This window comes from Scyliorhinus torazame, chromosome 2 (assembly GCF_047496885.1).
Source record: "Scyliorhinus torazame isolate Kashiwa2021f chromosome 2, sScyTor2.1, whole genome shotgun sequence".
NCBI classification, from domain to species: Eukaryota; Metazoa; Chordata; class Chondrichthyes; order Carcharhiniformes; family Scyliorhinidae; genus Scyliorhinus; species Scyliorhinus torazame.
The window spans coordinates 63,768,251-63,791,636 of NC_092708.1; the positions used below are offsets into that span (position 1 = coordinate 63,768,251).

The window sequence follows — 23,386 nt, forward strand, 5'->3', positions numbered from 1 at the left end:
ACAAATGACATGTGCTTTTAGGCATTCAACTGTCTCCCCTACCGTCATTGAAGTCAGCTGGTCTAACTCCCAATAGTCAGCACAGTCATCTACAGTGACAGGATAATCAGTTTCTGCTACAGTGAAGAGAACCAGGCATCGTGCCTCAATGACCCTGACATCTATCATTAATTTAGTAATCTTTATTGTCACAAGTAGGCTTACATTAACACTGCAATGAAATTACTGTGAAAAGCCCCTAGTCGCCACATTCCGGCACCTGTTCAGGTACACAGAGGGAGAATTCAGAATGTCCAATTCCCCTAACAGCATGTCTGTTGGGACTTGTGGGAGGAAACCGGAGCACCCGGAGGAAACCCACGCAGACACAGGGAAAACGTACAGACTCCGCACAGACAGTGGCCCAAGCCTGGGACCCTGGAGCTGTGAAGCAACAGTGCTACCCACTGTGCTACTGTGCCACCCACATGGCATGACGTTCTTCGAGAGGTTAGTCATGAGACACATCAACTCCATTCTTCCAGATTGCCTTGATCCACCGCAATGTGCTTACCGCCACAACTGATCCACAGCAGATGCTATCTCCCTGGCCCTACATTCATCCCTGGAGCATCTCAACAACAAGGACTTCTACGTCAGTGTCCTGTTCATTGAATATGAACACCATTATCTCACCTAAATTTATATCAAAACTCCAAAACCTAGGACTTGGCTCCTCCCTCTGCAACTGGATCCTCGACTTCCTGATCCATAGACCACAATCAGTAAGGATAAACTAGTATGGCAGGGGTGTGGGTACCGGAGCAATAGGTCAGAAGGTGAAAGCATTGAGTGAGAACTAGGGAATAGGGCCAGTATGGCTCTGAGGAAGAGTAGACAGGGAGATGTTGCTGAAAACAGCAGGTCTGGTGGCCTGAAGTGCATATGTTTTAATGCAAGAAGTATTATGGGTAAAGCAGATGAGGTAGAGCTTGGATTAGTTCTTGGAACTATGATGTTATTGCCATTACAGAGACCTGGTTGAGGGAAGGACAGGATTGGCAGCTAAACGTTCCAGGATTTAGATGTTTCAGGCGGGATAGAGGGGGATGTAAAAGGGGTGGCGAGTTGCGCTACTGGTTAGGGAGAATATCACAGCTGTACTACAGGAGGACACCTCAGAGGGCAGCGAGGCTATATGGGTAGAGATCAGGAATAAGAAGCGTGCAGTCACAATGTTGGGGGTTTACTACAGGCCTCCCAACAGCCAGCGGGGGATAGAGGAGCAGATAGGTAGACAGATTTGGAAACGAGTAAAAACAGGGTTATTGTGATGGGAGACTTCAACTTCCCCAATATTGACTGGGACTCATTTAGTCCGAGGGGCTTAGACGGGGCAGAGTTTATAAGGAGGGCTTCTTAAAACGATATGTAGATAGGCCAACTAGGGAAGGGGCTGTACTTTTCTTTGTTCTTTTCTTTGTTCTTTGTTCTAAACAACGACATACCCTCCATGATAGTCCTCAATACCAGGGCGCCACACAGCTGCGTACTTAGCCCCTTAATATACTCCTTATACACACACGAATGTGTGTCAAAATTCAGCTCGAATTCCATCTATATGTTTGCTGATGACTCGGCCATAGTTGATCGGATCTGAAACAACGATGAGTCAGAGTACAGGAGGGAGATATGGGCGGCACAGTAGCACAGTGGTTAGCACTGTTGCTTCACAGTGCCAGGGATCAAGGTTCGATTCCCGGCTTGGGTCTCTATCTGAGGGAAATCTGCACGTACTCCCCGTGTCTGCGTGGGTTTCCTCCGGGTGCTCAGGTTACCTCCCACAAGTCCTGAAAGATGTGCTTGTTAGGTGAATTGGACATTCTGAATTCTCCCTCAGTGTACCCGAACAGGCGCCAGAGTGTGGCGACCAGGGGATCTTCACAGTAACTTCATTGCAGTGTTACTGTAAGCCTACTTGTGACACTAATAAAGATTATTATTCGAGAACTTAGTGGCATAGTACAATGACAACAATCTCTCCCACAATGTCAGCAAAACTAGGGAGCTAGTCATCAACTTTAGGAAGCGAAGTGTCATCTATTCCCCTATCTGCATTAATGGTTCGATGTGGGGATGGTTGATAGCTTCAAATTCCGAGGTGTAAAAGTCAACAACAATCTGTCCTGGTCCACCTACATTGTCGCTCTGACCAAAAAAGCACAACAGCACCTATACTTCCTCAGGAAACTAAGGGAATTCAATATGTCTACATTGAATCTTACCAAGTATTACAAATGCACCATAGAAAGCATCCTATGTTGCTGCATCACAGTCTGGTATGGCAACTGCTCGGCCCAAGGCCATAAGAAACTACAGATAGTCGTGAACACAGCCCAGTCCATCATGCAAACTCGCCTCCCATCCATTGACTCTTTCTACACCTCCCGCTGGGACAGCGGGCAGCAGAATCAAAGACCACCGCAAACCTGGGTTATTCGCTCTTCCAACCTCTTCCATTGGGCAGAAAATGCAAACGTTTGAGAATAGGCACCAACAAATTCAAAACCTGTTTTCAATCTTCTTCCCTGCCATTACCAGACTCCTGAATGGCTCTCTAATGGACTGAACTGATCTTTCTACGCATCTTTTCTACAGATGTAGCACTATATTCTGTATGCTTCACCCGATGTCTGTGTCTGTGTATTGACATTTTCTATTTATGTGTGTCCTATGTTTTTCATGTAAGGAGCAACATGCCTGGACTGAACGCAGAGCAATACTCTTCACTGTACTTTGGTGTACGTGACAATAAATCAAACTCTAGTTTCATCCATGGTCTGTCTGGGATGTCATGTGTCATCGATGTCTCTTTAGTTTGTTTAGTTTGGCACTCATTACAAGCACCTCACAGGCCAATGTGGTCTTTAACTTCACTGTTCCTGTTTGACCGGTCGAACACTTCTCTTGCCTTCCTCATACTTGATTCAATTTGTGGATGGCTTGCATGTCCACACAAAGGCTAAAAGAAGTATGGGGACTGCAGCTGCACTGTCTCTGGGTCTTCAATCAAACAGACAAATACTGCAGAGTGTATGGAGAGGAGTAGCTCTGCATGATGCCTCTGCCACATTAGAGCTAGTCTCCGCCATGCTCATTGACAGTGACAGGAGGTCGTCTGGCCAGCCAATGCACCCAGCATCTCAGTGTGTATGCCCACCAACATTCTCCTGTGTACTGTCCCATCAAAGTCCTTATGTGAGTGCTCTGCAACAGGACGCATCTACAATCGCACCTTCTGGTGAGTTGGCACCTTAATCATTCTTAATCCCTGCTCTGGCTGCAGTCGGTTGTGCCCAGTGCACATTCCCACTCTATACCACCCTGTAAGTTGCCAGTATATGAGCTGGGGGCTGTGTGTTTCAGATCAAGTGACAGGGCCTCTTGTCAGTGGTGAGGTGTTGCTCTCACTCGTTCTCTTGGGTTGAGAATCTGAAGTGGACGGTTCAGATGAGGAAAATGGATTGAGGTGGCAAGCAAAGGATGTATGGTCGCACCATCTGCAGCCTGCTCATCATGATATATATCATAGAATTTACAGTACAGAGGGAGGTCATTCGGCCCATTGAGTCTGGACCGGCCCTTGGAAAGAACACCCTACTTAAGCCCACACCTCCACCCTATCCCTGTAACACAACCTCACCTTTTGTTTTGGACACTAAGGGCAATTTAACATGGCGAATCCACCTAACCTGCACATCTTTGGACTGTGTGTGGAAACCAGAGCACCCGGAGGAAACCCACGCAGACACGGGGAGAACGTGCAGACTCCACACAGACAGTGACCCAAGCTGGGAATCGAACCTGGGACCCTCGAGCTGTGAAACAAGTGCTAACCACTGTGCTACTGTGCCGCCATATAGCATTGGAAGGGCCTGCTGGGAGTTGAGAAGGCGCATAAAGCTGGATTATCCTTAATGTTCTCAGTGATGCCACAGGCTTAACCGCATCTGCCACCATGCCACTGAGAGCCATCGGGCTCTGAAGATGCAAATGTTCTTCTCCCCCGTCTGTTCGGCTCTGCTCCATTCTATCGTGTGCATCTTGCCCTGCAAGGGGGAAGATAGAATGCTAGTGATTATGTTGCACTGTTTGGGGTGATGTGCCTGCTTTGGCTGAATAGCCAGATATGTGTGGAAGCAGTGGAAGCTGGGTGTGAAATTGGCATCTTTGGACAAGTGTCACCTTAGGATGTCTTCACACTTCAGTGTTGCTGAGCTGCCCATCAGGAGCAGAGCCAAACCTTGAGCCTTGAGGCCTATCACATTCCGCCAAGTCAGCCCATGGTCTCAGTCTCTGTTTTATGTTTGCTCAGGTGGGTGTAAGGTAGAGTTGCTTTAAAGTTTGAAAATAAAAAGGAAAGAGAAGCCTTTGGGCCTAATGGAAAAGATGCATGGGAACAATATGATGTCAGTCACCCTTTTCAGTTCCAGGTCACTTTCAAGCACATCAAAGATATGGCTGAGGATTTGGAATTGAAAATCATTTCAGTTTTCATTGCAGCTGAAAGTCAGGAATATGACCAAATCTTGGAATCTGTACCTGTGGGACCTGTTGTTGCTGGAAGACATATGTTTCTCTTTCAGGCTAATGGAGCAAATCCTCTCTTATCCCAAATGGCTGCAGATGGAGCAGTTATCTTTTTAATAACCTGCACTCACCAAGGTCAAAGGTTGATCAGAGTTGATTTGAATAATTCAATATGGAGCTGTGTAAAAACCATCCTGTGAAACAAAATTTCCGAAGCTCCTGCAAAACATTTTGGCATCAAATGCACAGGCGACAAGTTTACGTATCGGCTGTGTTACAATGAGGCGAGGAGAGGTGGAAATTTGACAGTAATAGGGTTTTTGTGAAAAGGATATACTTGCCAGTACAGTGAATGTTTAACTGTTCACAGGCTGTGACCAGGAAAGAACCAATCCAACAGGTTTTCTTGAGTTTAACAAAGAGGTTAGCTTTATTGTCCCTAACCCATTCTAAGTTATAATAAATTATGCTCTCACGCACACAGATACACACACAGATACACACACAGTCACACACACAAACACACAGATACATACACAGAGACACACACACACACAGACACACAGTCACACACACACAGACACACACACACATACACAGATACACACACACAGTCACAAAGACACACATACATGGTAGACGGTCAATCATTTGGTGACTTGGCAGGTTTCAGGATGAATTTGGCGGTCCTGCTGTTTCCCGCATGGATGTGATTTAAAGATGTTGCCTGCTGATTTGTCTGTGCTTCTGGAGACAGTAGTGTGCAGTTAAGTTTCTGTCGGGCATCCCTGTGGTCAGCAAACATGGTTCAAAAGCTTGCAAGGTGGGTTGGGGAGGAAGGAAGGACCCCACGCATGTCTTCTCTCATCAACTTCTCAGTTGTTTTTCCTCTTACTGCAGAGAAAGCACTGGTAATGTCCTCAAAAAATTCCACTAAATTAGTTAGGCACGACCTGCCCTTTATGAACCCATGCTGCATCGGCCCAATGGGACAATTTCCATCCAGATGCCTCGCTATTTCTTCCTTGATGATAGATTCCAGCATCTTCCCTACTACTGAAGTTAAGCTCACTGGACTATAATTACCCACGTTCTGCCCACCTCCTTTTTTAAACAGTGGTGTCACGTTTGCTAATTTCCAATCCGCCAGGACCACCCCAGAGTCTAGTGAATTTTGGTAAATTATCACTCGTGCATTTGCAATTTCCCTAGCCATCTCTTTTAGCACTCTGGGATGCATTCCATCAGGGCCAGGAGACTTGTCTACCCTTCGCCCCATTAGCTTGCCCATCACTACCTCCTTGGTGATAACAATCCTCTCAAGGTCCTCACCTGTCATAGCCTCATTTCCATCAGTCACTGGCATGTGATTTGTGTCTTCCACTGTGAAGACCGACCCAAAAAACCTGTTCAGTTCCTCAGCCATTTCCTCATCTCCCATTATTAAATCTCCCTTCTCATCCTCTAAAGGACCAATATTTACCTTAGCCACTCTTTTTTGTTTTATATATTTGTAGAAACTTTTACTATCTGTTTTTGAGCAAGTTTACTCTCATAATCTATCTTACTCTTCTTTATAGCTTTTTTAATAGCTTTCTGTTGTCCCCTAAAGATTTCTCAGTCCTCTAGTCTCCCACTAATCTTTACTACTTTGTATGCTTTTTCCTTCAATTTGATATTCTCCCTCATTTCCTTAGATATCCACGGTTGATTTTCCCTCTTTCTACCGTCCTTCCTTTTTGTTGGTATAAACCTTTGCTGAGCACTGTGAAAAATCGCTTGGAAGGTTCTCCACTGTTCCTCAACTGTTTCACCATAAAGTCTTTGCTCCCAGTCTACCTTAGCTGTTCTTCTCTCATCCCATTGTAATCTCCTTTGCTGTCCTTTAGAAACTGAAAGTTAAACTGCCTGCTACAAACCTGGGGCTGGATTCTCCGCAACCCGACGCCAAAATTGTGTTCGGCGAGGGGGTGGATAATCCAGTTTCCCGCATGAAATCGGGACCGGCAGCGGTTCGGCGATTCTCTGCCCCCCGAAAAGCAGTGTACCTGGGGAGTATGCTGCACCAATTATCCACCTGAGGCCCACCCCGCTATTCTCCACCCCCGACCGGCCGAATTCACGACGGCATGGACGACTCACGGTCCTGCCGTGCGGGATACTCATGAGACGGCTGCGGACTCAGTTTGCATCCGCCACACTCGAGCGAGGGCCGAACGGAGGGCGAGGGGGGCCTCATTCGGGATTGAGGTATTTTGAACGGGCAGTCTGGGTCGGGCGCGCGGCCGATCGGGGGCACTATTTCCACGTTGCAGGTCTGCGTCCGCCATGGAGCACGGCACGGCCGCTGGAGGCCACCGCCATGTGCGCGCAGCCTCTGACCCGAAAGTGCGCGGGGCCGTATCAGCAGCTGGAGGTAGCTGCCTGCTTGCCCCATGCAAAGCTGTGAATCTGTGACCTTTTGACGCCAGTTGTTCTGGAGTAAAAGACCACAGTTCGCATGACGGCGTGGGGACATAGTCTCTGAAACGGAGATTCCAGCCTCTGGTCTTTCCATTAATTACATAATCTCTACCCCATTCAGATCCCCTGACCGGCTTACCTAAGTCTAAACACAATGTCTAAAATTATCTACTCTCCAGGGAATCTTCTTTCCACAAATAAAGTCAATTAGGTCTCTCTTTGTAAACACAGACATGGTTGGAATGCATGATGATCTCACTTATACGACTTCTTGATTGCCCCTTTTTCAGACACAGAGGGCAGGATTCTCCATCTGTTCACAGCAACGAGATTCGCTGGTCCCGCTGCAGTGAGTGGGAGGTTTGGCTGAGCCAAATTCTCCGTCCTCACTAGCAACAGGGCCGACATGCAACAGAGCATTGTGGTCAGAGTCTGCCTGTTTGTTAAACCAAGTTTTTTTTAAAGTTACTGAAACAGATATATAATACCATCTATATAAAAGATTCCTACATTCATCACAACATAATGATAGTACAATAATCAGGGGAGACTTTAATTTTCATAGTGACTGGGAAAACCGATTTGGCAGTAATAGTGTAGAGGACTAGTTCATTGAATCTACTAGTATTCTAGTATCGACTAGTATTCTAGATCAGTATGTGAGGGAATCAACTCGGGAACAAGCTATTTTAGGTCTCTTATTGTGCAATGAGACAGGACTAATTAATAACCTTATGGTAAAGAAGCCTTTGGGAATGGTAATCGTGATATCAATTTTACATTGAGTTTGAGAGTGATTTAGTTAAGTGCAAATGAATTTCTTAAATCTGATTTAAACGAACTACCTAAGGATGAGGGGCATGGTGGCTGTGGTAATTTGGGGAACTTGGTAAAAGGAGGTGACAATAGGTGCTGGAAGGATCTATCCCCTGGTTGAGGAGTCTGGAACTAAAGAGGCAAAAAGTATGGTTACAAAGTGCCTTTCACAACCACTGGAGATCTTGAAGCATTTTACAGACAACTAAATATTTTTTGAAGTGTAGTCACTGTTGTAATGCAGAAAATGGGCCAACCAATTTGTACACAGGAAGCTCCACAAAAGAAAATATGATAGTGACCTGATAATCTGGTTCTCTTGTGAGTGATGGACATTGGCCAGGACATTGGGGATATCTCCTCTGTTATTCTTGAAAATAGTGCCATGAGATTTTTCACATCCAGCTGGCCCTTGCAGAAGGGGCCTTAGTTTACCAGCTCATCTCAAGACAGCATTCCCTCAATTCTGCACTGGAGTGTCAGCCTGGATTTTCAGAATAATAATAATAATAATCACTTACTGTCACGAGTAGGCTTCAATGAAGTTACTGTGAAAAGCCCCTAGTCGCCACATTCCGGTGCCTGTTCGGGGAGGCCGGTATGGGAATTGAGCCCGCGCTGCTGGCATTGTTCTGCATTACAAGCCAGCTATTTAGCCCACTGTGCTAAACCAGCCCCTTGTGACCAGAATCTTGTGACTTAGAGGTGAGAGTGCGACCAATTGAGCTAAGGCTGACGAAGAGAGGGGTGTAGTCTCCAAATAAGGAGTTTGTCATCTAGAATTGTGGTGCGGATAAATTAATTCCCTCAAGGGTTGTGAATCTTAGCAGTTCTCTGCCTCAGAGGGTGATGGATGCTCAAGAGTTAAATATATGCAAGCCAAAGGTAATTGATTGAATAAGGATATGTATGGAAGTGGAGTTAATGTGGAAGGTGAAGTTGAAATTGAAGATCAGCCATGCTCGTTTTCAATGGCAGAGCAGGCTTGAGGAGTTGAAGGGCCTACTCCTGCTCTTATTTCTTATGTTCTTCTGTCCTGTACTGTTTCATAGACTTCCTTAACTGTACCAGCAGTGAGGAAGGAAGAATTGGAAAAGTCATATATTCATTCACCTTGGATTTTGACCAACCTAAACATCTCAATCGAAAAGGCTGGTGGCTTAATTCTCCTGAAAAATACAAATACTACTCCACCCCCCACCTCATAGTTCCTTTGCCACAGTGGCGCAGGGCTGATATTAGTAAATGACTTGGATTGCTTCAAAATAACAAAGCTGTTTAGATTTGTGTTGCGATAATGCTGTAATTTATCACAGCTGTTCCAAAATTTCAGCTGAGGTTTAAAACTCCCCTGGAGGAGTTGTTGTTTTGATATTTCGTAACATAAAAGCCTGGTAATGGGCATCCTGTTAATGGGAACAGTTGGTCAGACTCTAATTAACTCCCATACATTCCACAGGATCTGCAAAATATGAATAAAGGGTATATTTACTGATTGTAATGATAGAGTTGAGACCCTCTATTAGTAGGTTTCGCATACACTAGTGTGCATGAGTTTGTGTTTAAATGAAGAACCTGACATGAAACAATGTGACTCAGGGCCTTCCCATAATTTGTCAGTGTCAGGCTCTGACTGGAAATGGGCGTGTGTCTCCCCAGATGCACTGCTGTGTTTTAAGACCAGGTTTTCTGGCACTCTGACAACAAAAATCAGGGGCATTGTTCACACCATCAGTCTGGCGGGGGGTGGCCTGATAGAGCTAACAAGGACTCCTCACCACCCCTCTCCCCCACACATTGGCCAATTATTGGGGGCTCTCCTTCACCCTCTCCCCCCCCCCCCCCCACAACCACCGCGGCAGTATTGACGTTGCTCCCCCCACTCTATGCCCTCCCCGCCCCCAGACACAGTTGGGCTCTCCAGAGGGCCCACCCGGCGCTGGCACAGGTTTGCAAGCTGTGCTGAGGGCAATGTTAGGAGACAGTACCCATTCATGCCCTCTTCATTCCCCTAGGGCTTATAGTGGCCTTGGCGTCCCTGGCAAGAACCCTTCAACTGTTTCCCGGCTTCCTGAAGTTGTTGCGATGTCACGTCAGCGAGGTTAGAATATTCAGTAAGGTGGGGAATCATGTGGCATGTAGGCCCTTTAATAATATGTAGATCCATTGAAGTAGATTCAAATTAAGGGCAGGAACCTCGCCACGTCACCGGTATAGGTCGGGGAAAAACGGGAAACAAGATCTCGCTGGAGAGAAATCCGCTTCCCGAATCTTGTGAGACTTTGCGCCCTCGTCACCCTTCTCGCTGATGGCGAACGTGGGCACAATGTTGAGTTTCTTAGCTTATTTTTCTGAAATCAGTTTGAACCTTCAGCCTGACTTATACAGCTAGGAATTGTAGATGTGCTCACTCCTTAAACTTCTTTTGACATATTTTTATTTTCTCCACTTGGTTTAAGCTGTCTATATCTACTTTAGTATCAAGAGGATCTCCCCACAAATAATTTGCATATGTGAAATCTTGCATAATGCACTTAATCAAATTCTGAGGATTATAATGGATGCAGTGTGAAGCGTCAAACTTTCTTATAGCATTGAAGGTTTTAATTGGTATTTATTTGGCTAATGTTGGAGAAAAATGTGATAAATATCGACGATACATGTGTGAGTGACTGCAGTTTATGCATGTTAATGCTATTCATTGCACAGAAGGCTTTTCACCTTTCGGTAGCTGAATATAAATATACAGTTTAGATAAGGCAGTTTTTTAAATGACATTGGGGAAAAGTGATTCTCGAAAAAATTGCTGATGAAGGAACGAGCAACAGTGTTACATTAAGGAAAGTAATTAAAATGGGTAGTAGCGACAGAAGAGTGGAGAAGTATTGCATGTTTGATGAAAAACTGGACCTGAGTGGAACCAGCGAGAATATTTTTTGGGGGCGGGGGGGGAGAAATGACTGGAGACTCGGTGTTGTGATTTGTTCCTGGTTACTTCTGTTTTGAAGATAAAGTCAGTAGAGCAGTGCCAAGTCTGCCGAAGGTTATATTGTGATTGTCAGACATGGATGTGCTAGTGCACAGGTTCCATTCACCTTGGAGGTAATAATCGAGATGTTAAAATGTAGGGGAGGTGGTGGCATAGACGTATTGTCACTGGGTAGTAAACCAGAGACCCAGAGTAAACCCGCCCGGGATATCCAGGTTCAAATCCCACCACTGCAGGTGGTGATATTTGAAATAAAAGAAGTCTGGAATTCAAAGTCTAATGATGACCATGAAACCATTGTCGTTTGTTGTAAAAACCCATGTGGTTCACGAATGTCCTTTAGGAAAGGGAATCCCTCGTCCTTACCTTTTTTGGCCTACATGTGACTTCAGAGTCACAGCAATGTGGTTGACTCTCAACTGCCCTCTCAAGGGCAATTCGGGATGGTAATAAATGTGGGCACAGCCTGCGATGCCCACGTCCCATGAACACATTTTAAAAAACTGATAGGAGAGGGATTGTGAAGTTGCCATCGGGGGAATTATTGGTGCTCTTGGGAAGAATTGGGGAGTCACATATGCCATCAATTAGAAGTGATCCCAGTTGCTGCAAGCTACAGATGGGAATTCTCAAGAAAACAGTTCCTACATGCAGTGACCAGAATCACTCTGATTTGTAACAGCAGCTAAACTCGGAGGTAGTACTGAGGGGAGAGGGATATATATGGCAATGATAAGGCATGGGAAGGGACAGCAATGTAGGGACAATTCGAATTGAGCTAGCCTGGTAAGAACCCAGAGGGTCAGGTAGAACACTGATTTTACACCCCACTCACTGTTAAGTTTTTAATTTAAACAGAAACTCATGCAACAGTCGTCAAACCTGTCACACCTGAGGCTGTTTAGCACAGGGCTAAATCGCTGGCTTTGAAAGCAGACCAAGGCAGGCCAACAGCATGGTTCAATTCCCGTAACAGCCTTCCCGAACAGGCGCCGGAATGTGGCGACTAGGGGTTTTTCACAGTAACTTCATTTGAAGCCTACTTGTGACAATAAGCGATTTTCATTTCAAAGTGGAGTCTAATAATGGTATGTCTAAACACTATAATTACAACCAGTAAATATGGGGTGTTTATCTGACAGAAGCTTCAAATAGAAACTTGACTAATAACTCCCTTCAGATCAAAATGTTCCTGTACCCCATCATTTATATTTTGCAAATCCCGTGGAATGAATGGTAGCTAATGATTGTTTGATCGACTGTTCTCATTAACAGAACGTCCGTTACCAGCCTTTTATGTTGCGAAACGTTTTTTGTGCCCAGTGCAATGTTACAGTCCATTACAAGTAATATTAAGTGGAGAGTAAAACCTGCATTCCGTTTGATCCCACGGGAGTCCCACAGGTTACAATTGTCCCCAACGTGTATCAGAAGAATAGATGATAGAAGCCGGATGTATTGGTTAGGAGGGGCGAGGGAGGAGAAACTGAGAAGGAACAGTTTGAGTGGGGAAGAAAGGTGACTTTGTACATTAGTGTATGGAAGGGACGGTACCAGTATGGACTCCATATGGTGAAGAGTTTGAACTGAGGATGAGGGGAAAATTACCGCTTCAGTTGAAGGGCTTTGGGGCGGGGGATGGGATGTCAGAAGAGTGGTGGTTTGAATAGGAGGAAGGGTGAAAAAGGAATATTGGGCACAATCTAACGAGAAAAAAAAGTCGGTTCTGGGTGGGATTAGACCACACCGCTATCTGACGAGCCGCACTCAGTCGCATTTATGGACTGAGGAGCTCTGCCCGTCAGTGCAGGAAGAGAAATGGCACCAGGATCTCTCCCCCTTACCCCCGATGCGACCCCCAGATCCCACCCCCAACTCCCAACTCACCTGTTGGGGCACCCTCGGGCCCCCCACACCCCACGTCATATGGGCAGGGCAACCCCGGGCCTGATCCCTGACCCGGGCAAAATGTCACCCTGGGCACCTTGGCACTGCCAGCTTGGCACCATTGCAGTTCTTCTGCCTGACTGGAAGTGCCACCTGGGCACCCTGACAGTGCCAGGCTAGCACCATGATGGGACTGCCACCCTGCCCAGATACGAACCACCCGGGACCTCTGATCACCTGGGAGAACCCCCCCCCTCCCCCCAATGTCGTTCCACCTGGCCCTGTTTGTGGGGATCCATGCTAAACGGTGCCCGACTGGAGTCTCCTCTGCGAGCCCTGTAGGTCCTGGGGGCCGGTTACATCTGACGCCATCAGAGTTAAGTGAGCTTAAACTCTGCAAGTCTGGGTCCTGCCCATTGAGGGCAGGGTCCAGATCGCAATGATTTGTGAGATCTTGTTCGATCTCACGAGGTGTAACAACCATCGGGAAACCCAGAAGTGGCCTCTTGCCGGATCTACCGGCTGTATCTCATCCAGCAGGACGCAGGCAGTAAATGGCGTCGATTAGCTTTCCTTGAAAATGGTGAAGTGTACTACATTGAATAGAGAGCACCAAAAGGTCAATTGAACAGAGGAAAGAAGGAGAATTGAGTTAAATTGAGGGGTAAGGGAGAGGAGAGTGCCAGTCTAAACTAGAAAGGTTTGGACAAAGCTGAGGAGGGATTATTTTTGCTTCAGATCTGTCAGTTCTAAATAGTTAAGAATTGGTGTCAATCCTGCCCAAAAGGCCACGGGCAAAGGTCATTCGGCTCTCATTTTGTCAGTTTATTTTCATATCTGTCAGTAATACCAGATGCTAAGTAAGGAAGGTCTTGGGTAAATACTAATGATGCAAAAGGAATATTGTGCATGCTAAATTTAAAGGGGATGTGACAATTGAAGGGTGTCAGATTGAATCTGGGGGCAACTCCTTGTAAAGTTGAAGAAAAGCTTCAAATCAAAGGCAAAAATTTCAATTTTTTCATTACATTTTTCCTAATGTTAAAGAAATACTTGAGGGATCAGGATTCCACTTGTGAAAGATAGAAAAAAAATAGGAGAAGTGATTGAGAACAAAATTATTTCAATGATCAGAGAGGATATGAGTGATAAGCAGTCAGTGAAGATGTTACGTTAGTGTTAAGAAATAGAAAACAATTTAGGAATGTAGAGGATGTTGTGTAGAGGCCCCAGGTGGCAGCTGTGAATAAGTAGATTGCAGAGATTATGCAAGCATGCGTATCATCGGAAACATGGTTGCAACGGGGAAGTTTAGTTTCGATTGGGTTAAACAGACTAGCATGTCAGATGGGTTGTGAATTCCTTGAGTGTGTCCGGGGCCGTTTTCCGAAACAATAAGCACAATGTTCCATCCTGTGCACAGAGTGCTGGCTGAGGTCGAGAATACCGGTGTGCAGCTCATAGGCTGCACAGCCAACTTTTCATCTCCAGATAATCCAGCACTCTGTGCCGAGAAAGTCTGGAGGCGTGGCCCACGCCTTCACGCTGGCAGGGGGGGTGGGTGATGGAAAAAGCTGGCAGCCGGGAATCCCGAGATCAGGGCGCCATAATCTCCAATACGTAACACTGGAAAACCCCTCATACGCACACGGGAAACCCCCCCGCCTAGACTAACATAGGTTGCCACCACCCGTGCCCACCCCAGCCCCCCCCCCACGTCACCCCCCCCCCCCTTCCACAACGTGCTCCCCCTGGCACTTCTCCCTTCGAGCAAATAAAAGCAATGCCACGTTATATTTACTGATGAGCAATGAACTAGATTTAGTTAACAGTGCTTGGACATTTCAACGGAGGTTCAATCCAATGTTTGTAAGGGAGAACTGGGAACCATCTACACAGTTTAAATTTAGGCAAAGCTGCCATAACTGAGGTGGAACAGGGGCTGTCCATAATAAACTAGGTAGCTATGTCAATAATTAAAATGCAAGGAGAGTAGTGGGAGAAATCCAAGCCCTATCTCCATGGCAACCTTCTGTCCAGGTTGAAATGCTGATTAGCTATCTTGGTGATCCCATTTATCTTGGAGTAAATGGACTGCTTAAAATATAACTGTTTACAACTCAACATTCTCAGTATTTTCCTGGGACATTGGAAACTTGGGCCAAAGTTTTTGCAGAGACAGAAGGGCTCCGTGTCTTAACCAAAAGGACGGAGGAGACCTTATTCCAGAAGTCTCCCCATCCCCCCCACCCCCCCGCCCACCCCGAATGCATCTACCATTTTCTTTGGATGGTTGTGGGGTAGGGGGGAGGGGGGCAGTGAAAAGTGTGGCTCCTTCAGTTAGATGTAATTTTGTCACCCACATATCTGAAACACAACTCATGGGCTTTACACATTTGAGGATAAGGTCTAAACTTCCTGGAGTTCTTTGGAGAGGTCAGGTACCTTTTAGGAGACCGTTATAAAGTTTAACTAAGTGTCACAGGATTTCCACAAATTATACTGCAGGTGGGGCAGCACGGTGGCGCAGTGTGTTAGACTTGCGGCCTCACGGCGCTGAGGTCCCAGGTTCGATCCCGGCTCTGGGTCACTGTCTGTGTGGAGTTTGCACATTCTCCCCGTGCTTGCGTGGGTTGCGACCCCACAACCCAAAGATGTGCAAGGTAGGTGGATTGAACATGCTAAATTGCCCCTTAATTGGAAAAAAGGAATTGGGTACACTAAATTTATTTTTTAAATTTTTAAAAAATTGTTCTGCAGGTGTGTGGATGATACCCAAGAAAGTTAGAGAGTAGGACCTGTGGTCTTGGGAAGGGCAGATATTTTTGTCCCTCGTGACTCAGGCACCTAAGTGGCAGGAAGGAAAGTGTGCCAGAGAAGGGAAGAGTGCCATCATGGCAAAGAAGTTTCAAAATGGAGATAGCACCTTCACACATTTGCATCAATGTGAAGACAGGGAGAGGGGGCCTGACCAGAAGTTAGAGGCAACTCATTGACCACCAGGGAGGAAGAGGTGTAGGACAACCAAATTTTACTCTGAGTAAGAGTGGACATAACTATGCATGAAAAATGGGTAAGCTTTTTGCAACTGTCAAGTAGTCAAGGAATTTAAATCTCCACATCCTGAAAATATTTGAAAACATTCAGCCAGCAGTTGAAAAAGTGATGTGCTTGCCGTTTCCCTGTTTATTGACTTATACATAAGTGTTGATTTTGACTGCTTCCACAACCTATCATTATCACAGTGGGAGGCCGGTAAATTCACTGTTTAATTGACAGCTTTAAATGGTTATAAATGGATTGGTTGGGCGGAATTCAACCCAAAGATTTCTAAGCATCACTTTGGATGAGTTTGGCGGGAGTTCCCCCCTGCTCTGTGCGCGATTTGTAACCACACTTAGTCACTTTTCCGGGCCCTGGGGTTTCTCTCCGGGCTAGCCCATACTTTTTCATCGCTGGGGAGCTGAACCCGCTGGCCAGGCCTGCTCCTCGGAAATTGGGCCACCACCAAATGGGGCCCCAATCTCTAAGTGAGTTTGAAGGTCCCCCACACCCCCACCCTTGGTCAGTGTCACCCTCCACACACATTGGCAGTACGCCCCCCCCCCCCTCCAAGTAGAGGGGATGGCAGGGAAGGGAGTGCAATGTTCCTCCTGCAGAATGTTTGAGGTGAGGGACGCCGTCAGTGTCCCTGCTGATTTCATCTGTGGGAAGTGCACCCATCTCCAGCTCCTCAGAAACAGCGTTAGGGAACTGGAGCTGGAGCTGGATGAACTTCGGATCATTCGGGAGGCAGAGGTGGTCATAGATAGAAGCTTCAGGGATGTAGTTACTCCGAAGAATAAAGATAGATGGGTGACGGTGAGAGGGGCTGGGAGGAAGCAGTCAGTGTAGGGATCCCCTGTGGTCGTTCTCCTAAGTAACAAGTATACCGCTTTGGATACTGTTGGGGGGGGGGACTTACCATGGGTAAGCTATGGGGTGCAGGTCTCTGGCACAGAGTCTGTCCCTGTTGCTCAGAAGGGAAGGGGGGAGAGGAGTAGAACATTAGTCATTGGAGCCCATAGTTAGGGGGATAGATAGGAGATTCTGTGGGAACGAGAGAGACACGCGGTTGGTGTGTTGCCTGCCAGGTGCCAGGGTGCGTGATGTCTCGGATCGTGTTTTCGGGATCCTTAAGGGGGAGGGGGAGCAGCCCCAAGTCGTGGTCCACATAGGTACCAACGACATAGGTAGGAAAAGGGATAGGGATCTAAGGCAGGAATTCAGGGAGCTAGGGTGGAAACTTAGATCTAGGACAAACAGAGTTATTATGTCTGGGTTGTTACCCGTGCCACGTGATAGCGAGACGAGGAATAGGGAAAGAGCGGAGTTGAACACGTGGCGACAGGGATGGTGCAAGAGGGAGGGTTTCAGATTTCTGGATAATTGGGGCTCATTCTGGGGTCGGTGGGACCTCTACAAATGGGATGGTCTACACCTGGACCAGAGGGGTACCAATATCCTGGGGGTGAAATTTGCTAATGCTCTTCGGGAGGCTTTAAACTAGTTCAGCAGGGGCTTGGGAACCTGAATTGTAGCTCCAGTATACAGGTGGTTGAGAGTAGTGAGGTCATGAGTAAGGTTTCAAAGTTTCAGGAGTGTACCGGCAGGCAGGAAGGTGGTTTAAAGTGTCTCTTCTTCAATGCCAGGAGCATCCGGAATAAGGTGGGTGAACTTGCGGCATGGGTTGGTACCTGGGACTTCGATGTTGTGGCCATTTCGGAGACATAGATAGAGCAGGGACAGGAATGGTTGTTGCAGGTGCCGGGGTTTAGATATTTCAGTAAGCTCAGGGAAGATGGTAAAAGAGGGGGAGGGGTGGCATTGTTAGTCAAGGACAGTATTACGGTGGCAGAAAGGACGTTTGATGAGAACTCATCTACTGAGGTAGTATGGGCTGAGGTTAGAAACAGGAAAGGAGAGGTCACCCTGTTAGGGATTTTCTATCGGCCTCCAAAAAGTTCCAGAGATGTCGAGGAAAGGATTGCAAAGATGATTGTGGATAGGAGCAAAAGCAAAAGGGTAGTTGTTATGGGGGACTTTAACTTTCCAAATATTGACTGGAAACGCTATAGTTTGAGCACTTTAGACGGGTCCGTTTTTGTCCAATGTGTGCAGGAGGATTTCCTGACACAGTATGTAGATAGGCCAACGAGAGGCGAGGCCGTATTTGATTTGGTACTGGGTAATGAACCAGGACAGGTGTTAGATTTGGAGGTAGGTGAGCACTTTGGTGATAGTGACCACAATTCGATTACGTTTACTTTAGTGATGGAAAGGGATAGGTATATACCACAGGGCAAGAGTTATATCTGGGGAAAAGGCAATTATGATGCGATGAGGCAAGACTTAGGATGCATCGGATGGAGAGGAAAACTGCAGGGGATGGGCACAATGGAAATGTGGAGCTTGTTCAAGGAACAGCTACTGCGTGTCCTTGATAAGTATGTACCTGTCAGGCAGGGAGGAAGTGGTCGAGCAAGGGAACCGTGGTTTACTAAGTCAGTCGAAACGCTTGTCAAGAGGAAGAAGGAGGCTTATGTAAAGATGAGACATGAAGGTTCAGTTAGGGCACTTAAGAGTTACAAGTTAGCTAGGAAGAACCTAAAGAGAGAGCTAAGAAGAGCCAGGAGGGGACATGAGAAGTCTTTGGCAGGTCGGATCAAGGATAACCCTGAAGCTTTCTATAGTTATGTCAGGAATAAAAGAATGACTAGGGTAAGAGTAGGGCCAGTCAAGGACAGTAGTGGGAAGTTGTGCTTGGAGTTCGAGGAGATAGGAGAGGTGCTAAATTAATATTTTTCGTCAGTATTCACACAGGAAAAAGACAATGTTGGCGAGGAGAATACTGAGATTCAGGCTACTAGACTAGAAGGGCCTGAGGTTCATAAGGAGGAGGTGTTAGCAATTCTGGAAAGTGTGAAAATAGATAAGTCCCCTGGGCCGGATGGGATTTATCCTTGGATTCTCTGGGAAGCTAGGGAGGAGATTGCTGAACCTTTGGCTTTGATCTTTAAGTCATCTATGTCTACAGGAATAGTGCCAGAAGACTGGAGGAAAGCAAATGTTGTCCCCTTGTTCAAGAAGGGGAGTAGAGACAACCCCGGTAACTATAGACCAGTGAGCCTTACTTCTGTTGTGGGCAAAATCTTGGAAAGGTTTATAAGAGATAGGATGTATAATCATCTGGAAAGGAATAATTTGATTAGACATAGTCAACACGGTTTTGTGAAGGATAGGTCGTGCCTCACAAACCTTATTGAGTTCTTTGAGAAGGTGACCAAACAGGTGGATGAGGGTAAAGCAGTTGATGTGGTGTATATGGATTTCAGTAAAGCGTTTGATAAGGTTCCCCACGGTAGGCTACTGCAGAAAATACGGAAGCATGGGATTTCGAGAGATTTAGCAGTTTGGATCAGAAATTGGCTAGCTGGAAGAAGACAAAGGGCGGTGGTTGATGGAAAATGTTCAGACTGGAGTCCAGTTACTAGTGGTGTACCACAAAGATCTGTGTTGGGGCCACTGCCGTTGGTCATTTTTATAAATGACCTGGAGGAGGGCGTAGAAGGATGGGTGAGTAAATTTGCATATGACACTAAAGTCGGTGGAGATGTGGACAGTGCGGAAACATGTTACAAGTTACAGAGGGACATAGATAAGCTGCAGCGCTGGGCTGAGAGGTGGCAAATGGAGTTTAATGCAGAAAAGTGTGAGGTGATTCATTTTGGAAGGAATAACAGGAAGACAATACTGGGCTCATGGTAAGATTCTTGGTAGTGTGGATGAGCAGAGAGATCTCGGTGTCCATGTACATAGATCCCTGAAAGTTGCCACTCAGGTTGAGAGGGTTGTTAAGAAGGCGTACGGTGTGTTAGCTTTTATTGGTAGAGGGATTGAGTTTCGGAGCCATGAGGTCATGTTGCAGCTGTACAAAACTCTGGTGCGGCCGCATTTGGAGTATTGCGTGCAATTCTGGTCGCTGCATTATAGGAAGGATGTGGAAGCATTGGAAAGGGTGCAGAGGAGATTTACCAGAATGTTGCCTGGTATGGAGGGATGATCTTATGAGGAAAGGCTGAGGGACTTGAGGCTGTTTTTGTTCGAGAGAAGAAGGTTAAGAGGTGACTTAATTGAGGCATACAAGATGATCAGAGGATTGGATAGGGTGGACAGTGAGAGCCTTTTTCCTCGGATGGTGATGTCTAGCACGAGGGGACATAGCTTTAAATTGAGGGGAGATAGATATAAGACAGATGTCAGAGGTAGGTTCTTTACTCAGAGAGTAGTGAGGGCATGGAATGTCCTGCCTGCAACAGTAGTGGACTCGCTAAGGGCATTCAAATGGTCATTGGATAGACATATGGACGATAAGGGAATAATGTAGATGGGCTTTAGAGTGGTTTCACAGGTCGGCGCAACATCGAGGGCCGAAGGGCCTGCACTGCGCTGTAATGTTCTATGTTCTAAGTGAGGACTCCCGCTATGGTGTCATTGAGAGCCCCCCTTTTCAGGTATTCCCACACCCTCTTTCAGGCCCTCCCCCTTCCAGGACCTCCACCCTTCTTCCACCTGCAACCTTCTGGAGGCCCCTTCATACCCGCCCTTCAAGCCCCCAACTTTCATAACCCCTCATCCCTCATTTCATGAGCATGGCCCCCCCATAGGCCCTGGCACTTGGGCATCCTGGCACTGGCACCCTGGCATCCATGCATTGCTCCTGCCAGCCTTGAAGTGCCAGCCAGGCACCTTGGAACCAGGGAGCCAGAATGGCAGTGTCAAGGTGCCAGCCTGGTAGTGCTGACGTGCTTGAGTTCCAGGGTGCCACCCTACCCTTTTTATGACCATCCAGGGGGCTCCAATGACCTGGAATATCCCCCGGGTGCTGTTCCGCCTGGTCCACATTTGTATGGACCAGTACTAATTGGCATTTGGCTGGGGTCTCCCTGGGGAGGCCAGTAGATGCCAGGAGCCTGTTAGATCCAGCATAAGCACAGGGATATGTGTGTTTTTAAACCCACTTAGCCATGCGACACTGGATCTCCCCTTTATGAGGTCACTTCAGACCCACTCTTTATACCCCCAACCTTCATACCCCCTCACTCCACCATGGCTCCCCATCAGGCCCTGACCCTTTGCAGTGCCGCCCTGGCACCCAGGCAGCCCGGCACTGCCACCCTAGCACCCTGGACATGCCCCTGCCAGCCTGGAAATGCCACATTGGCAGTGCCAATCATAGAATTTGCAGTCCAGAAGGAGGCCATTCGGCCCATCGCGTGCACCGGCCCTTGGAAAGAGCACCCCATTTAAGCCCATACTTCCAACCTATCCCCGTTCCCAGTAACCCCACCTAACCTTTTTCTTTTGGACACTAAAGGCAATTTATCATGGCCAATCCACCTAACCCGCACATCTTTGGACTGTGGGAGGAAACCGGAGCACCTGGAGGAAACCCACGCAGACATGGGAGAACGTGCAGACTCCACACAGACAGTGACCCAAGCCGTGAATCGAACCTGGGACCCTGGAGCTGTGAAGCAACAGTGCTAACCATGGTGCTATTGTGCTGGCTGGCAATGGCAAGGTACCCAGGTGCAACAGGGAGAGCCAGGCTGACACTCTGTCTTGTCCCCGACCACCCAGGTGTCTCCAATGACTTGGGAGATCCCCAGGTACCTTTACACCTGGTCCACATTTGTGTTGACCAATACTAAACGGCACGTGGTCGCGGTGCCATGAGAATCCGATGCATACAAATTTAAATGAGCCGTATCCAGTGAGGGCGAGAAACAGATTGCGACATCTCATGATGTTTGGTTGAATCTCGCGCGAAATCTTGAGCGTCGCGAATCTCGCGAGAGGCCGCTCGCGAGATTCAACGGCCTTGTCGCAGCACCAAGTTGGGTGCGATGAGACCTGTAAATCGCCGCCCGTTGTATTTGATGCGGGGCTACAAATGCAAATGTGTACATTCCCATCAGATTAAGTACTTGAAGGGATTTAAATGGTACCAATGAGAATGTTTTTTTTACTGTAGTGAAGTCTGCAATTAGCATTGTTGTAGTACATCAAGCAACACGCGACACGGCAACGTTATAGATCCAAACAAGACAAAGACTTTGGGCGGGATTCTCCGATCCCCGGCACAGAAATCCCGTTCGAAGATCGGCTGGAGAATCCATTCTTATGCTGGAATTGTGGACCGCAAAGTTTTTCTGAAGCTCCGCCTCCTCAAAACGGCACACACCGTTGGGACGGCTTCAGGGACGTCACCTGAGGCCCTCCCCCGATGCTCCGCCCCTGATGGCCGACTTCCCGATGGCGTCGTTCGCGTGACCTCTCACTTTTCATGGAGCACAGTCGGCGGGGGGGGGGGGCCATTCCGCTGGCAGGGAGGGCTTTGGCAGGGGCTGGGGGGACTGGTGGGGGGTGGTCCGGGGGTGGCGAGAGGGGTTACAAATGGACAGTTTTTGGCAGGCCAGGTCCACGCATTGCTGGCGCCATGCTGTATGGCGCGGCCGCCACAGGCCGCCGCCGTGCGCATGCACGGCCACGGACCTGGCAATCCTGCATCCGTATCGGCAGGTAAAGCTGGGGTCTTTACGTGGCGTGGTTGCTAGCCCCCCACCGGGCGCAGCATCGGTGTTGGGGCGCCGCCGATATTTTGCTCGTAAGACCAGATGGACCCTGCAGGCACAGTCACAGAATCGGAGAATCCAGCCCTGTATTCCAACAGTGTGCATATGGGGATTCAGCTCAAGACAGACTGTTCAACAAACAAAGTTTGCTGTACATACTTGTACACTTTACAATTGCGCTTGTTACACAAGTATCCAGTTTGTTGCACGGTCACATACAGTACTTGACAATTACAGTAGTGACACCTAATTAGAAGACTAGACCAGTTGCTGGTTGAAATAAATGCTTCCATAGTAAAGCTTATCAAACACCTGCTGTGCCCATATTACAATGACAGCACCTCGAATGGGTGCAAACCAATTCCCATTCACAGCAATTATCATGGTCTAATGTTAAACGAGTTTCTATTTTACATGCACTATCATGGTGATGTCTCTGTGTATAGCTAAGCTACTCTCGGGGTCCAAACAGAGTTTGAATTACACTTGAATTACATATATATGTTTTTAACCCTTTGAATGTATGAATCTTGTGTCACCCTTATACAAAACTGCCAGCTTGCTGTGTACATATATACACTTCCACAAAACTGTCTATTTGTCCAATTACTTTTGTACTTATGTACCCCTGCTACACTTGGAACTTTATTTATTTCATTTCATATGGCCCCTGGGGTCTGCCACTGACTGAGGTCTGCCCGTAGAGATTACTGGGTGAGATGGCATGGAAGGTGTCAGGCCAAAGGATGGTGGATGGGCGTCATACATAGGAACATAGAACATACAGTGTAGAAGGAGGCCATCGAGTCTGCACCGACCCACTTAACTCTCACTTCCACTCTATCCCCGTAACCCAATAACCCCTCCTAACCTTTTTTGGACACTAAGGGCAATTTCGTATGGCCAATCCACCTAACCTGCAGGTCTTTGGACTGTGGGAGGAAATTGGAGCACACGGAGGAAACCCACGCAGACACAGGGAGAA

The 23,386-nt window shown here is 47.3% G+C and overlaps 1 protein-coding gene across 2 annotated transcripts in view; it reads left to right on the plus strand.

The window, feature by feature from the left end:
• Positions 1-23,386, plus strand: part of LOC140388121 (von Willebrand factor D and EGF domain-containing protein) — a 455,711-nt gene that overhangs the window by 195,300 nt on the left and 237,025 nt on the right. The window lies entirely within an intron of this gene.